This window comes from Antennarius striatus, chromosome 23, assembly GCF_040054535.1.
Source record: "Antennarius striatus isolate MH-2024 chromosome 23, ASM4005453v1, whole genome shotgun sequence".
NCBI classification, from domain to species: Eukaryota; Metazoa; Chordata; class Actinopteri; order Lophiiformes; family Antennariidae; genus Antennarius; species Antennarius striatus.
The window spans coordinates 24,585-41,449 of NC_090798.1; the positions used below are offsets into that span (position 1 = coordinate 24,585).

Below are 16,865 nucleotides of genomic sequence, written 5' to 3' on the forward strand. Positions count from 1 at the left end.
AGTGATACCTCTGTACTCGACCGCCTCTATACTCAACCAAATCGGTGCTCGACCAAAAAATTCGAGTAGAAAATGTATCGGACCCCGAACAGATTTTCGGTACTGGACTAGCCGAGTCGACCCGAACACGCTCCTCGGCTGCGCTCCTCGGCCAGCTGGTAAGCGTCAGTTTGACTCAGACCGCCAGCAGAGCAACACGTACGCAAATTACGTACGCAAAGACGTACGGAAATTATAGTAAAATATGAAAGTGGTGTATGAGTGTCCGACCTCACGTCGCAGTACAAAATGGCAAAGTCAACCATTTCCACTATCTTGAAGCAGAAGCAACTGACAATGGACAGGTTCCTTCTTAAAGAAAAGAGGAAGGCTACTGCCCAGCCAGATTCACCTCCACGATAGAGAGAGAGAAGGGAGAAAACCCCTGGAGGCGCGTTACCTAGCGTCATCAACTACTCTCTAAAACGTAAAGTAAATTATACAAAATGGTTTATAATGCTTTATCTTTATCATGTACTGCTTGTGCACATTTACGTATTCATTGTTGTTTAGATACACGTTCTTATAATATTTTAGGTATTTTTCTAAATGGTAAGAACGGATTAAAATACTTTCCATTATTTCTTATGGGAAAATTGGTTTCGGTGGTCGAACAAATCGGTGCTCAACCACCACCTCAGAACGGATTATGGTCGAGTACAGAGGTATTACTGTAATTTCACACCGGAGCGCGCTCACGTTTCAGTCCGACCAACAACCGGTGTCTGCAGGCCTACGTCACCCCAGGTCCAGCTCGGTACCGGACCTGAGGGCCCGGTAGGTTAACGTGAGCACCGCCACACGGCTGGTGGCCACTGGTTCCTGTCCGACCACCACTCTGGGACCCCCCACCCCCATCAGGAGGGACTCACCTGCTGCTGGAGGCTCCTCCCAGAGGAAGCCGCTCAGGGGTCTTCCTCTGGCCCCCCCGGACTGGGACTGTGGGGGTGACGTCCTGCAGCTCCATCAGCCAGCTTTACACACACCTGCTGGTGTAGCCGGTCTGGCCCAACTTGTCCTTTAAGGTCTCTGCGTTGTGTAATAAGGACCCTGGACATGATGGTTGGAGCCCAGCTGGCGTATTTATTCTGCACAAATGAAGAGACACGGTCACAAATTGCGCACACAAAGCGGGACAGAGCGCAGCAACTTGCAGCACAGGAAATGTCATGAAAACAATTGCTGCGGTTGTCCTGAACTTTTCCCGCGAAATACACATTCTCTAAACATTGACCAAACACTTCACTCGGGACAAAAACTCGATAGTATCAAACCCAATTCTTACTTTCTAACACTTTATCTTCGTTCGTACAACTTTTTATACCACATGCAACGCAGGAGCACTTCACAAACTCACCTTCCTCCGTCACCTCCAGAATGGGACTGAGGAAAGGGCGCGCGACGGAAGTGACGTCACGGGTCGAAGGTAACGGAGACACCAAAAGAACAACTTCAAAATAAAATGCAAAACACTCATTTAAACAAAAGAATGAAGATTTAAAAAAAATAAGGAACGGAAGACTTTTGGTAGAATAAAATATGTTTTCCATCTGCAAAACAAGAATTAAATAGACAAAACTAAGATGCACAACTTTAGATCAATAAAACTCTAGATCAGGTGAAACCAACAGTTCATTAACTGTAGTACTCATTTTAACCACTCGAGGGAGAAAAAGTACCATTATGCATATTCAAAATTGATGTCAAAACATTAAAAACTTTTCACCAGTTTCTGGTCGTACTTTTCTCCTGAAATTGAATCAAATACATTTCCTCTTAGATTGATGCTTTTATTTTGAGCTACCACCGGATATGAATGCATATCGGTGACACTGCCTTCCTGTGTCAGTAGCTGTATTAGCTTTACACCAAAACAAACACAAAGACAAAGACATAAACGCACAAAAAACACACAAAAACCTTTAAAGGAGAGAAACTGCAAACAAAAGAACACATTCGTGCTTCGTATTTGACAAACTATTCCGTGGAAAACTACACAACAAACTTATTTCAAAAGACACGTCTTCTTCTTCTCCTATACTGTCAAATCGTCTTGAAGGATCTGTAGTTGCGATGCCCTCCTCTGGACGTAATGGGTTACTACAAAACATTAAAGTTACACGTTGCTAGATCGTCATTAGCTTCCGGTTGGGACTACCAAAATACTTTAAATTTGCGGAAATATTTCGTGTTTGTCCCCATTTTTTTCAAATATTACAAACAATGCAACCTTCTCTTTGGTTTTGACCAAGAAATTTAACCCACAACTTTAACACTTTTGCACAAGAACCTAATAGATTTTGACAATTAAAGAATTTCTTCACTTCAAACTGCCTACAAGTCTTAATTTGCGAGGTAATAATCGTTCAAAAATGATGTCAAAACATTAAACACTTTTCACCAGTTTTTGGTCGTACTTTTCTCGTGAAATTGAATCAAATACATTTCCTCTTAGATTGATGCTTTTATTTTGAGCTACCACCGGATATGAATGCATATCGGTGACACTGCCTTCCTGTGTCAGTAGCTGTATTAGCTTTACACCAAAACAAACACAAAGACAAAGACATAAACGCACAAAAAACACACAAAAACCTTTAAAGGAGTGAAAATGCAAACAAAAGAACGCATTCGTGCTTCGTATTTGACAAACTATTCCGTGGAAAACTACACAACAAACGTATTTCGAAAGACACGTCTTCTTCTTCTCCTATCCTGTCAAATCGTCTTGAAGGATCTGTAGTTGCGATGCCCTCCTCTGGACGTAATGGGTTACTACAAAAACATTAAAGTTACACGTTGCTAGATCGTCATTAGCTTCCGGTTGGGACTACCAAAATACTTTAAATTTGCGGAAATATTTCGTGTTTGTCCCCATTTTTTTCAAATATTACAAACAATGCAACCTTCTCTTTGGTTTTGACCAAGAAATTTAACCCACAACTTTAACACTTTTGCACAAGAACCTAATAGATTTTGACAATTAAAGAATTTCTTCACTTCAAACTGCCTACAAGTCTTAATTTGCGAGGTAATAATCGTTCAAAAATGATGTCAAAACATTAAAAACTTTTCACCAGTTTTTGGTCGTACTTTTCTCGTGAAATTGAATCAAATACATTTCCTCTTAGATTGATGCTTTTATTTTGAGCTACCACCGGATATGAATGCATATCGGTGACACTGCCTTCCTGTGTCAGTAGCTGTATTAGCTTTACACCAAAACAAACACAAAGACAAAGACATAAACGCACAAAAAACACACAAAAACCTTTAAAGGAGAGAAACTGCAAACAAAAGAACACATTCGTGCTTCGTATTTGACAAACTATTCCGTGGAAAACTACACAACAAACTTATTTCGAAAGACACGTCTTCTTCTTCTCCTATACTGTCAAATCGTCTTGAAGGATCTGTAGTTGCGATGCCCTCCTCTGGACGTAATGGGTTACTACAAAAACATTAAAGTTACACGTTGCTAGATCGTCATTAGCTTCCGGTTGGGACTACCAAAATACTTTAAATTTGCGGAAATATTTCGTGTTTGTCCCCATTTTTTTCAAATATTACAAACAATGCAACCTTCTCTTTGGTTTTGACCAAGAAATTTAACCCACAGCTTTAACACTTTTGCACAAGAACCTAATAGATTTTGACAATTAAAGAATTTCTTCACTTCAAACTGCCTACAAGTCTTAATTTGCGAGGTAATAATCGTTCAAAAATGATGTCAAAACATTAAAAACTTTTCACCAGTTTTTGGTCGTACTTTTCTCGTGAAATTGAATCAAATACATTTCCTCTTAGATTGATGCTTTTATTTTGAGCTACCACCGGATATGAATGCATATCGGTGACACTGCCTTCCTGTGTCAGTAGCTGTATTAGCTTTACACCAAAACAAACACAAAGACAAAGACATAAACGCACAAAAAACACACAAAAACCTTTAAAGGAGAGAAACTGCAAACAAAAGAACGCATTCGTGCTTCGTATTTGACAAACTATTCCGTGGAAAACTACACAACAAACTTATTTCGAAAGACACGTCTTCTTCTTCTCCTATCCTGTCAAATCGTCTTGAAGGATCTGTAGTTGCGATGCCCCCCTCTGGACGTAATGGGTTACTACAAAAACATTAAAGTTACACGTTGCTAGATCGTCATTAGCTTCCGGTTGGGACTACCAAAATACTTTAAATTTGCGGAAATATTTCGTGTTTGTCCCCATTTTTTTCAAATATTACAAACAATGCAACCTTCTCTTTGGTTTTGACCAAGAAATTTAACCCACAACTTTAACACTTTTGCACAAGAACCTAATAGATTTTGACAATTAAAGAATTTCTTCACTTCAAACTGCCTACAAGTCTTAATTTGCGAGGTAATAATCGTTCAAAAATGATGTCAAAACATCAAAAACTTTTCACCAGTTTTTGGTCGTACTTTTCTCGTGAAATTGAATCAAATACATTTCCTCTTAGATTGATGCTTTTATTTTGAGCTACCACCGGATATGAATGCATATCGGTGACACTGCCTTCCTGTGTCAGTAGCTGTATTAGCTTTACACCAAAACAAACACAAAGACAAAGACATAAACGCACAAAAAACACACAAAAACCTTTAAAGGAGAGAAACTGCAAACAAAAGAACGCATTCGTGCTTCGTATTTGACAAACTATTCCGTGGAAAACTACACAACAAACTTATTGCGAAAGACACGTCTTCTTCTTCTCCTATACTGTCAAATCGTCTTGAAGGATCTGTAGTTGCGATGCCCTCCTCTGGACGTAATGGGTTACTACAAAAACATTAAAGTTACACGTTGCTAGATCGTCATTAGCTTCTGGTTGGGACTACCAAAATACTTTAAATTTGCGGAAATATTTCGTGTTTGTCCCCATTTTTTTCGAATATTACAAACAATGCAACCTTCTCTTTGGTTTTGACCAAGAAATTTAACCCACAACTTTAACACTTTTACACAAGAACCTAATAGATTTTGACAATTAAAGAATTTCTTCACTTCAAACTGCCTACAAGTCTTAATTTGCGAGGTAATAATCGTTCAAAAATGATGTCAAAACATTAAACACTTTTCACCAGTTTTTGGTCGTACTTTTCTCGTGAAATTGAATCAAATACATTTCCTCTTAGATTGATGCTTTTATTTTGAGCTACCACCGGATATGAATGCATATCGGTGACACTGCCTTCCTGTGTCAGTAGCTGTATTAGCTTTACACCAAAACAAACACAAAGACAAAGACATAAACGCACAAAAAACACACAAAAACCTTTAAAGGAGTGAAAATGCAAACAAAAGAACGCATTCGTGCTTCGTATTTGACAAACTATTCCGTGGAAAACTACACAACAAACTTATTTCGAAAGACACGTCTTCTTCTTCTCCTATCCTGTCAAATCGTCTTGAAGGATCTGTAGTTGCGATGCCCCCCTCTGGACGTAATGGGTTACTACAAAAACATTAAAGTTACACGTTGCTAGATCGTCATTAGCTTCCGGTTGGGACTACCAAAATACTTTAAATTTGCGGAAATATTTCGTGTTTGTCCCCATTTTTTTCAAATATTACAAACAATGCAACCTTCTCTTTGGTTTTGACCAAGAAATTTAACCCACAACTTTAACACTTTTGCACAAGAACCTAATAGATTTTGACAATTAAAGAATTTCTTCACTTCAAACTGCCTACAAGTCTTAATTTGCGAGGTAATAATCGTTCAAAAATGATGTCAAAACATTAAAAACTTTTCACCAGTTTTTGGTCGTACTTTTCTCGTGAAATTGAATCAAATACATTTCCTCTTAGATTGATGCTTTTATTTTGAGCTACCACCGGATATGAATGCATATCGGTGACACTGCCTTCCTGTGTCAGTAGCTGTATTAGCTTTACACCTAAACAAACACAAAGACAAAGACATAAACGCACAAAAAACACACAAAAACCTTTAAAGGAGAGAAACAGCAAACAAAAGAACGCATTCGTGCTTCGTATTTGACAAACTATTCCGTGGAAAACTACACAACAAACTTATTTCGAAAGACACGTCTTCTTCTTCTCCTATACTGTCAAATCGTCTTGAAGGATCTGTAGTTGCGATGCCCTCCTCTGGACGTAATGGGTTACTACAAAAACATTAAAGTTACACGTTGCTAGATCGTCATTAGCTTCCGGTTGGGACTACCAAAGCACTTTAAATTTGCGGAAATATTTCGTGTTTGTCCCCATTTTTTTCAAATATTACAAACAATGCAACCTTCTCTTTGGTTTTGACCAAGAAATTTAACCCACAACTTTAACACTTTTGCACAAGAACCTAATAGATTTTGACAATTAAAGAATTTCTTCACTTCAAACTGCCTACAAGTCTTAATTTGCGAGGTAATAATCGTTCAAAAATGATGTCAAAACATTAAACACTTTTCACCAGTTTTTGGTCGTACTTTTCTCGTGAAATTGAATCAAATACATTTCCTCTTAGATTGATGCTTTTATTTTAAGCTACCACCGTATATGAATGCATATCGGTGACACTGCCTTCCTGTGTCAGTAGCTGTATTAGCTTTACACCAAAACAAACACAAAGACAAAGACATAAACGCACAAAAAACACACAAAAACCTTTAAAGGAGTGAAAATGCAAACAAAAGAACGCATTCGTGCTTCGTATTTGACAAACTATTCCGTGGAAAACTACACAACAAACGTATTTCGAAAGACACGTCTTCTTCTTCTCCTATCCTGTCAAATCGTCTTGAAGGATCTGTAGTTGCGATGCCCTCCTCTGGACGTAATGGGTTACTACAAAAACATTAAAGTTACACGTTGCTAGATCGTCCTTAGCTTCCGGTTGGGACTACCAAAATACTTTAAATTTGCGGAAATATTTCGTGTTTGTCCCCATTTTTTTCAAATATTACAAACAATGCAACCTTCTCTTTGGTTTTGACCAAGAAATTTAACCCACAGCTTTAACACTTTTGCACAAGAACCTAATAGATTTTGACAATTAAAGAATTTCTTCACTTCAAACTGCCTACAAGTCTTAATTTGCGAGGTAATAATCGTTCAAAAATGATGTCAAAACATTAAAAACTTTTCACCAGTTTTTGGTCGTACTTTTCTCGTGAAATTGAATCAAATACATTTCCTCTTAGATTGATGCTTTTATTTTGAGCTACCACCGGATATGAATGCATATCGGTGACACTGCCTTCCTGTGTCAGTAGCTGTATTAGCTTTACACCAAAACAAACACAAAGACAAAGACATAAACGCACAAAAAACACACAAAAACCTTTAAAGGAGAGAAACTGCAAACAAAAGAACGCATTCGTGCTTCGTATTTGACAAACTATTCCGTGGAAAACTACACAACAAACTTATTTCGAAAGACACGTCTTCTTCTTCTCCTATACTGTCAAATCGTCTTGAAGGATCTGTAGTTGCGATGCCCTCCTCTGGACGTAATGGGTTACTACAAAAACATTAAAGTTACACGTTGCTAGATCGTCATTAGCTTCCGGTTGGGACTACCAAAATACTTTAAATTTGCGGAAATATTTCGTGTTTGTCCCCATTTTTTCAAATATTACAAACAATGCAACCTTCTCTTTGGTTTTGACCAAGAAATTTAACCCACAACTTTAACACTTTTGCACAAGAACCTAATAGATTTTGACAATTAAAGAATTTCTTCACTCCAAACTGCCTACAAGTCTTAATTTGCGAGGTAATAATCGTTCAAAAATGATGTCAAAACATTAAAAACTTTTCACCAGTTTTTGGTCGTACTTTTCTCGTGAAATTGAATCAAATACATTTCCTCTTAGATTGATGCTTTTATTTTGAGCTACCACCGGATATGAATGCATATCGGTGACACTGCCTTCCTGTGTCAGTAGCTGTATTAGCTTTACACCAAAACAAACACAAAGACAAAGACATAAACGCACAAAAAACACACAAAAACCTTTAAAGGAGAGAAACTGCAAACAAAAGAACGCATTCGTGCTTCGTATTTGACAAACTATTCCGTGGAAAACTACACAACAAACTTATTTCGAAAGACACGTCTTCTTCTTCTCCTATACTGTCAACACGTTGCTAGATCGTCATTAGCTTCTGGTTGGGACTACCAAAATACTTTAAATTTGCGGAAATATTTCGTGTTTGTCCCCATTTTTTTCGAATATTACAAACAATGCAACCTTCTCTTTGGTTTTGACCAAGAAATTTAACCCACAACTTTAACACTTTTACACAAGAACCTAATAGATTTTGACAATTAAAGAATTTCTTCACTTCAAACTGCCTACAAGTCTTAATTTGCGAGGTAATAATCGTTCAAAAATGATGTCAAAACATTAAACACTTTTCACCAGTTTTTGGTCGTACTTTTCTCGTGAAATTGAATCAAATACATTTCCTCTTAGATTGATGCTTTTATTTTAAGCTACCACCGGATATGAATGCATATCGGTGACACTGCCTTCCTGTGTCAGTAGCTGTATTAGCTTTACACCAAAACAAACACAAAGACAAAGACATAAACGCACAAAAAACACACAAAAACCTTTAAAGGAGTGAAAATGCAAACAAAAGAACGCATTCGTGCTTCGTATTTGACAAACTATTCCGTGGAAAACTACACAACAAACTTATTTCGAAAGACACGTCTTCTTCTTCTCCTATCCTGTCAAATCGTCTTGAAGGATCTGTAGTTGCGATGCCCCCCTCTGGACGTAATGGGTTACTACAAAAACATTAAAGTTACACGTTGCTAGATCGTCATTAGCTTCCGGTTGGGACTACCAAAATACTTTAAATTTGCGGAAATATTTCGTGTTTGTCCCCATTTTTTTCAAATATTACAAACAATGCAACCTTCTCTTTGGTTTTGACCAAGAAATTTAACCCACAACTTTAACACTTTTGCACAAGAACCTAATAGATTTTGACAATTACAGAATTTCTTCACTTCAAACTGCCTACAAGTCTTAATTTGCGAGGTAATAATCGTTCAAAAATGATGTCAAAACATTAAAAACTTTTCACCAGTTTTTGGTCGTACTTTTCTCGTGAAATTGAATCAAATACATTTCCTCTTAGATTGATGCTTTTATTTTGAGCTACCACCGGATATGAATGCATATCGGTGACACTGCCTTCCTGTGTCAGTAGCTGTATTAGCTTTACACCAAAACAAACACAAAGACAAAGACATAAACGCACAAAAAACACACAAAAACCTTTAAAGGAGAGAAACTGCAAACAAAAGAACGCATTCGTGCTTCGTATTTGACAAACTATTCCGTGGAAAACTACACAACAAACTTATTTCGAAAGACACGTCTTCTTCTTCTCCTATACTGTCAAATCGTCTTGAAGGATCTGTAGTTGCGATGCCCTCCTCTGGACGTAATGGGTTACTACAAAACATTAAAGTTACACGTTGCTAGATCGTCATTAGCTTCCGGTTGGGACTACCAAAGCACTTTAAATTTGCGGAAATATTTCGTGTTTGTCCCCATTTTTTTCAAATATTACAAACAATGCAACCTTCTCTTTGGTTTTGACCAAGAAATTTAACCCACAACTTTAACACTTTTGCACAAGAACCTAATAGATTTTGACAATTAAAGAATTTCTTCACTTCAAACTGCCTACAAGTCTTAATTTGCGAGGTAATAATCGTTCAAAAATGATGTCAAAACATTAAACACTTTTCACCAGTTTTTGGTCGTACTTTTCTCGTGAAATTGAATCAAATACATTTCCTCTTAGATTGATGCTTTTATTTTAAGCTACCACCGGATATGAATGCATATCGGTGACACTGCCTTCCTGTGTCAGTAGCTGTATTAGCTTTACACCAAAACAAACACAAAGACAAAGACATAAACGCACAAAAAACACACAAAAACCTTTAAAGGAGTGAAAATGCAAACAAAAGAACGCATTCGTGCTTCGTATTTGACAAACTATTCCGTGGAAAACTACACAACAAAGGTATTTCGAAAGACACGTCTTCTTCTTCTCCTATCCTGTCAAATCGTCTTGAAGGATCTGTAGTTGCGATGCCCTCCTCTGGACGTAATGGGTTACTACAAAAACATTAAAGTTACACGTTGCTAGATCGTCATTAGCTTCCGGTTGGGACTACCAAAATACTTTAAATTTGCGGAAATATTTCGTGTTTGTCCCCATTTTTTTCAAATATTACAAACAATGCAACCTTCTCTTTGGTTTTGACCAAGAAATTTAACCCACAACTTTAACACTTTTGCACAAGAACCTAATAGATTTTGACAATTAAAGAATTTCTTCACTTCAAACTGCCTACAAGTCTTAATTTGCGAGGTAATAATCGTTCAAAAATGATGTCAAAACATTAAAAACTTTTCACCAGTTTTTGGTCGTACTTTTCTCGTGAAATTGAATCAAATACATTTCCTCTTAGATTGATGCTTTTATTTTGAGCTACCACCGGATATGAATGCATATCGGTGACACTGCCTTCCTGTGTCAGTAGCTGTATTAGCTTTACACCAAAACAAACACAAAGACAAAGACATAAACGCACAAAAAACACACAAAAACCTTTAAAGGAGTGAAAATGCAAACAAAAGAACGCATTCGTGCTTCGTATTTGACAAACTATTCCGTGGAAAACTACACAACAAACGTATTTCGAAAGACACGTCTTCTTCTTCTCCTATACTGTCAAATCGTCTTGAAGGATCTGTAGTTGCGATGCCCTCCTCTGGACGTAATGGGTTACTACAAAAACATTAAAGTTACACGTTGCTAGATCGTCATTAGCTTCCGGTTGGGACTACCAAAATACTTTAAATTTGCGGAAATATTTCGTGTTTGTCCCCATTTTTTTCAAATATTACAAACAATGCAACCTTCTCTTTGGTTTTGACCAAGAAATTTAACCCACAGCTTTAACACTTTTGCACAAGAACCTAATAGATTTTGACAATTAAAGAATTTCTTCACTTCAAACTGCCTACAAGTCTTAATTTGCGAGGTAATAATCGTTCAAAAATGATGTCAAAACATTAAAAACTTTTCACCAGTTTTTGGTCGTACTTTTCTCGTGAAATTGAATCAAATACATTTCCTCTTAGATTGATGCTTTTATTTTGAGCTACCACCGGATATGAATGCATATCGGTGACACTGCCTTCCTGTGTCAGTAGCTGTATTAGCTTTACACCAAAACAAACACAAAGACAAAGACATAAACACACAAACACCTTTAAAAGAGAGAAAATACAAACAACATAACACAGTCGTGCTTCGTATTTGACAAACTATTCCGCGGAAAACTACACAACAAGCTTATTTCGAAAGACACGTCAATACTGTCAAATCGTCTTGAAGGATCTGTACTTGTCATGCCCTCCTCTGGACGTAACGGGTTACTACAAAAACATTAAAATAAAGTTACACGTTGCTAGATCGTCAATGGCTTCCGGCGGGGACTACCAAAATACTTTAAATTTGCAGAAATATTTCGTGTTTGTCCACATTTTTTTTCAAATATTACAAACAATGCAACCTTCTCTTTGGTTTTGACCAGGAGATTTAACCCACAACTTTAACACTTTTACACAAGAACCTAATAGATTTTGACAATTAAAGAATTTCTTCACTTCAAACTGCCTACAAGTCTTAATTTGCACGGTAATAATCGTTCAAAATTGATGTCAAAACATTAAAAACTTTTCACCAGTTTTTGGTGGTACGTTTCTCCTCAAAATTGAATCAAATACATTTCCTCTTAGATTGATGCTTTTATTTTGAGCTACCACCGGAAATGAATGCATTTCCGTGATACTGCCTTGCTCTTGACAGTAGCCGTATTAGCTTTAGAGCAAAACGAACACAAAGACAAAGACATAAACACACAAAAACCTTTAAAAGAGAGAAAATACAAACAACATAACACAGTCGTGCTTCGTATTTGACAAACTATTCCGCGAAAAACTACACAACAAGCTTATTTCGAAAGACACGTCAATACTGTCAAATCGTCTTCACGGATCTGTAGTGGTGATGCCCTCCTCTGGACGTAATGGGTTACTGCAAAAACATTAAAATAAAGTTACACGTTGCTAGATCGTCAATAGCTTCCGGTTGGGACTACCAAAATACTTTAAATTTGCGGAAATATTTCGTGTTTGTCCCCATTTTTTTTCAAATATTACAAACAATGCAACCTTCTCTTTGGTTTTGACCAGGAGATTTAACCCACAACCTTAACACTTTTACACAAGAACCTAATAGATTTTGACAATTTAAGAATTTCTTCACTTCAAACTGCCTACAAGTCTTAATTTGAACGGTAATGATCGTTCAAAAATGCTGTCAAAACATTAAAAACGAAATATTTCGCATGCCGACGGAATTTACCCGAAGCATGCCGACGGAAATAGCCGAAATGACCCGAACGCTCCCGATCATTAAATATGCACTCGGGTCATGACCTCCTCTCGTCCAATGAAAAGCAAAATATTGTTTTTTTACAAGCTGAACCAGTGAATTGGTGTAAGACAAGGACAGGACCATCGATCAAAAGAATCCAGTGTTTTCTAGTAGAGTTTGTGTTAAAGTCCTCATTAATAAACAAATGGTGAATGCTGAGGGGGGGGGGAGTGGAGACAGACCGATCAGAAGGTCAATGAAAGATATTATCAATACTTGTTTGTAGTCTTAGACTTTTGTTCCCTCTGACCAGCAGGAATAACCAGCGATGATGTAAATGTGTTTTCACCTCGCTTGATGTTTTATGTCTTTTTAAATTGAAATGAAAAATCATGTTATTGAATTAAATAAACTAAACTAAACTAAACTATGACATACCAATGGTGTTGGTGGTGGTCAAAGTTAAAATGTCTTCTAGTCTCAGTAAACTACCAGTAAACACTGAGTAATATTTAGTCTGACTGTATCTTCAGAGTGAATGAAGTTTTCAATGGTTGAATCTCACATTCATTCCTGCATAAAGTAGGACAGAAATAAAGAGAGTTCAGCTTCAGCTGTTGGCTTTAGTGGGTTTTTGTAGGTAAACTGAACACAAGATTTTGCCCTCAGATTGCAGGAAAACAACCCCATTTTCTAAAAAAATTCCCGGGGGAGGCCCCCCCACATCCCCCCGCGACGAGCTTTGGTCGTCCACGTGCTGCGCCGCTGTCTTGGACACCGAATGTGGCTTTTTGTGGCTTGCTCAATTCTTTTACACTGAGCCACAGTGGCTTAGACATACTAGCTCCTGGTGCAAGCCCAGTATTATTATTATTTTTATTTGTACCTTTTATAAAAGGAATCTTCACATCACTGAAGCAGCTCCAGACTAACGTATCATTTAAATGTAAAACATGTGAAGGACACAGAGTTGAACGTTATCTTACCCTTTAAAGGAAAAGCCTGTTGGCATCTTATTGATGTTGCCTTATTTAGAGACATGTTCTACTATTCATTGTGAATTGCTGTATTGAGTCAGCTTTATATTCATTCTGACTGAGAGTCTGCTTCTGTGCCTGTTTGAGACTCAGCCTTATTTTATTTCTGAGTTTTATTTATTTTATTTAACTGTATTCGTATTACATTTTTGAGAAATGCACCTGACCTCATTGGTTTGCTGATGTTCTTGGCCTTTTTCTTTTGAATTTCATTTATAAAGCACACTTAACCAATAAGAATGTGGATTTCAAATCTTCTCGTCTTGGTGTATTCTATTGATTAGTCATGAACTACAATTTTGTAATGTCCTAGAATTCAAATTCTTTATTTGGGGGCCTTTAGCTGGCATGAGATTAAAATGCGATTAATTAGATTAATTAATTACAAATCCTGTAATTAATTAGATGAAAAAAATTTAAGTGACAGCACTAATTCTAATCTTCACCCCAGGAGGATAAAATTCCTAAAAAGCTCGGATAAGACTTCCGGCTGGAGCGCTTAAGTCTAACAATGAAACGAGAAATGTTTTCTGTATTTCTGTGTAGGACAAACCAGCCTCCAACATGAATCCAGTCACGCCAACGGTGGTCGTCAGTTGTTTTGGTCATGTTTCATTAACCCTTAACGGGCTGGATCGGTCCAGTTGGTTCCTATCGGTCCTCTGATCTCATCATCGATGAGATGACATACTAACGGAGGTCGACATTAAACACGTTTGTACTTTATGATACACTATGCACTGTACCGTATGTATGTTTACATGCACAATGTTGCATTAAACGTTTTGTGTTTATTCAAAAGCATTTCTCTAATGGGAACACGCGGTGAGATTTCTGGTGCGTGAGTCTCGATGAGGTGCCTGCTGAAAAATGAAGGTCCTCACATTTGTCTGTCTGTGGTTTTATTTGATCCTTTGTGCAATTTCTTCTGGGATTATTAATGTATATATCCATCTATCTATGGGCGAACAGGTCGTACAGAAGAGCTCCTGGTTAATCCTGTCATATAGTTAGCAGTAATGTAGTTAGATTACTGTAGATAACCCTCATTACTGACTTCTCCTGCAAGACAAGATTGGTGCATGACCAGTTTATCTCTAGATTAGTCTGGGTCTTGGATTAGTAATCTGGATTACTCCTATATAAATAAATGAGATGTACGGAGATAATGGAACACAATTATAGTGGACCCCAGCAAGAGGATTCATGACATTTAAATAAGTGGGAGCAGGTTGCCATGATAGAGAAACAGCCTGTATATAAGGTAAGCATAAGTATCTTGATTTATTTAAGGAAACAGGTGGTTACCATGGTAACTAATAATCAGATTGTACAAGATACTGTTTTATCCCAAGTGAGTCAGTTAAGTGTTGAATTTAAGCCCAAATCCAAGACAAATTTTCAGCCAATGAGAGAAAAGCATTAAAGCAACAAGCAGCTCTACTTTCATCTCCTCTCCCGTTTCTTTACGTCAGCTTCACCTTTATTTTGACGGACAGATGTGATGGATCAGGCAAAGCTTCCAATTGAGTGAATGAAAATACCCCACCTCCTGTCAGATGGGTGGAACAGATGGGTGGAGGCGTCTAATCGGGTCGGCCTGACTTAATCTTGGTTGACGGCAACTGGTTGCAGTTAAATAAAGATGAGGGGAAGGATGGAGGAAGAAGAGGAAGAGGAGTTGGGGGTGTGGCTATAGTGTGTGAGCATAACAACAGGCGGAGCCACATGCTGATAAAAGCCTGAATGGGACACTAGAGGTGGAGGGAAGCACTCCTGGAAGGGGCGGGCGGGGGGGGGGGCTGCACTGGTCAAAGATTATCTGTAATCCAGAGCTGGGACCAGCATAAAGACGCCATTGACCCCAGTGAGGGTCGATCACATCACCTTCATGATCAATGCTGATCAGTGCTGGAGCTGAAGCCCCCCCACCCCCTCACACACACACGCAACGTCCAGACTGTTATTAAAGGCCTCTAAATGGAGGTCGGCCAATCCCTGTGCCTTGTTGCAACATTCCACAGGGGGTTCTACACCCACCCCCCCACTCCTCTGACCCTAAAGCCCCCCACTCATCTGACCCTGCCTTAGGTCCCTCACACTCTGGGTGGGGGGAGGATCGAACCACTGATCTTGTGAACACTGGACGACCCACTCCACCGCTGAGCCTCTGCTGCACAAGTTGAAATGTTATCCTGTATTAACTTTAGTCAGGATGTTCTCAATAGATAATAATTAAACACCCCCCTGACTGACAGGCAGCACTAGTCTATTCTGCACTGCTTCACATCATGTTCTTATGTATTTTTTACTGCACAAGCGCCGTGAGGTCACGTGACATTGCAGGGCCGTTGCAGCCCTTTGACCAGAGGGATGTTATTTACCCAGGAGGTGTAACTTTAGTGCTGCTACTCCAGTGTGGAACAGATCAGCTGTGTTTAAAGGATAAGGATATACAGATGGAGAAAGTGTATTATTATTATCAACATTATCATTATTATTATTATTACTATTATTATTTTCATCATTATCATCATCATCACTATTATTATTATATAATTTTAAAAGCACGAGTATTTACTACACCTAATTTAAAAAAAGCCTGTCAGTGTGACGTAAATCGCGACTCCAGCTGTCATCGAGCTCAGCCAATGGCGTCAGTCTCCTCGTTTGAATATTGAAAGACGTCCGACGCGATGATTGGCCAGAATGAACATCATTTGTTCCGGAGACGTTACGCTGTCATGGTGACGGTGAAAGACGCTTTGTTCTCCCCACGGTGCGCGTTCAGTGGGCGGGGCTTCACCGGGGACTACCGGATCGCTGCAGGGAAACTTAGGAAAGAAGCTGAACTCCGGGGGTCACGCAGCGTCACGCGGGTTCGGAACAGATTCCTGAACTTCACCACAGGTGAGTTCTCACGCGCGAGTCTGCATCGGTTAGGGTGAGCGCGTGACGCTGGATTTGAATGTGTCGTTCGATTCGGGATTCTCCGGGTGTTTCCGGTGACGGGAACGGTCCTTTTTTGTGGCGGAGAGTTTAAAAAGCTCTACAAACAACGTGTGACCGAAAACGACCCGCTTGGACGTCATTTAAATGTTGAATAGGGAGCCAGGTGGGGGGGGGGGGCACCTCCTATCTGCTCTCAGGAGGAAGGGGGAGGAGTCTGATCACTGACCGATAACTGCTAGAATAATATCAGTAGCTCTGTTGTGTTTGAGTGTGGAGGACTTTGTTACTATAGAAATGTTTGTGGTGTTCATGTCTATAGCACAATGGTGTGTGTGTGTGTGTGTGTGTGTGTGTGTGTGTGTGTGTGTG

General features: G+C 38.6%; 1 protein-coding gene across 1 annotated transcript in view; it reads left to right on the plus strand.

Moving 5' to 3' along the window:
* Nucleotides 1-16,382: 16,382 nt before the first annotated feature.
* The window catches only part of LOC137590674 (regulator of G-protein signaling 12-like), a 33,052-nt gene continuing 32,569 nt past the window's right edge, over nt 16,383-16,865 (plus strand). Inside the window, exon 1 of the mRNA XM_068308388.1 lies at nt 16,383-16,454. The gene's annotated coding sequence lies outside the window, so the exon portion shown is untranslated. The remainder of the gene's footprint in view (nt 16,455-16,865) is intronic.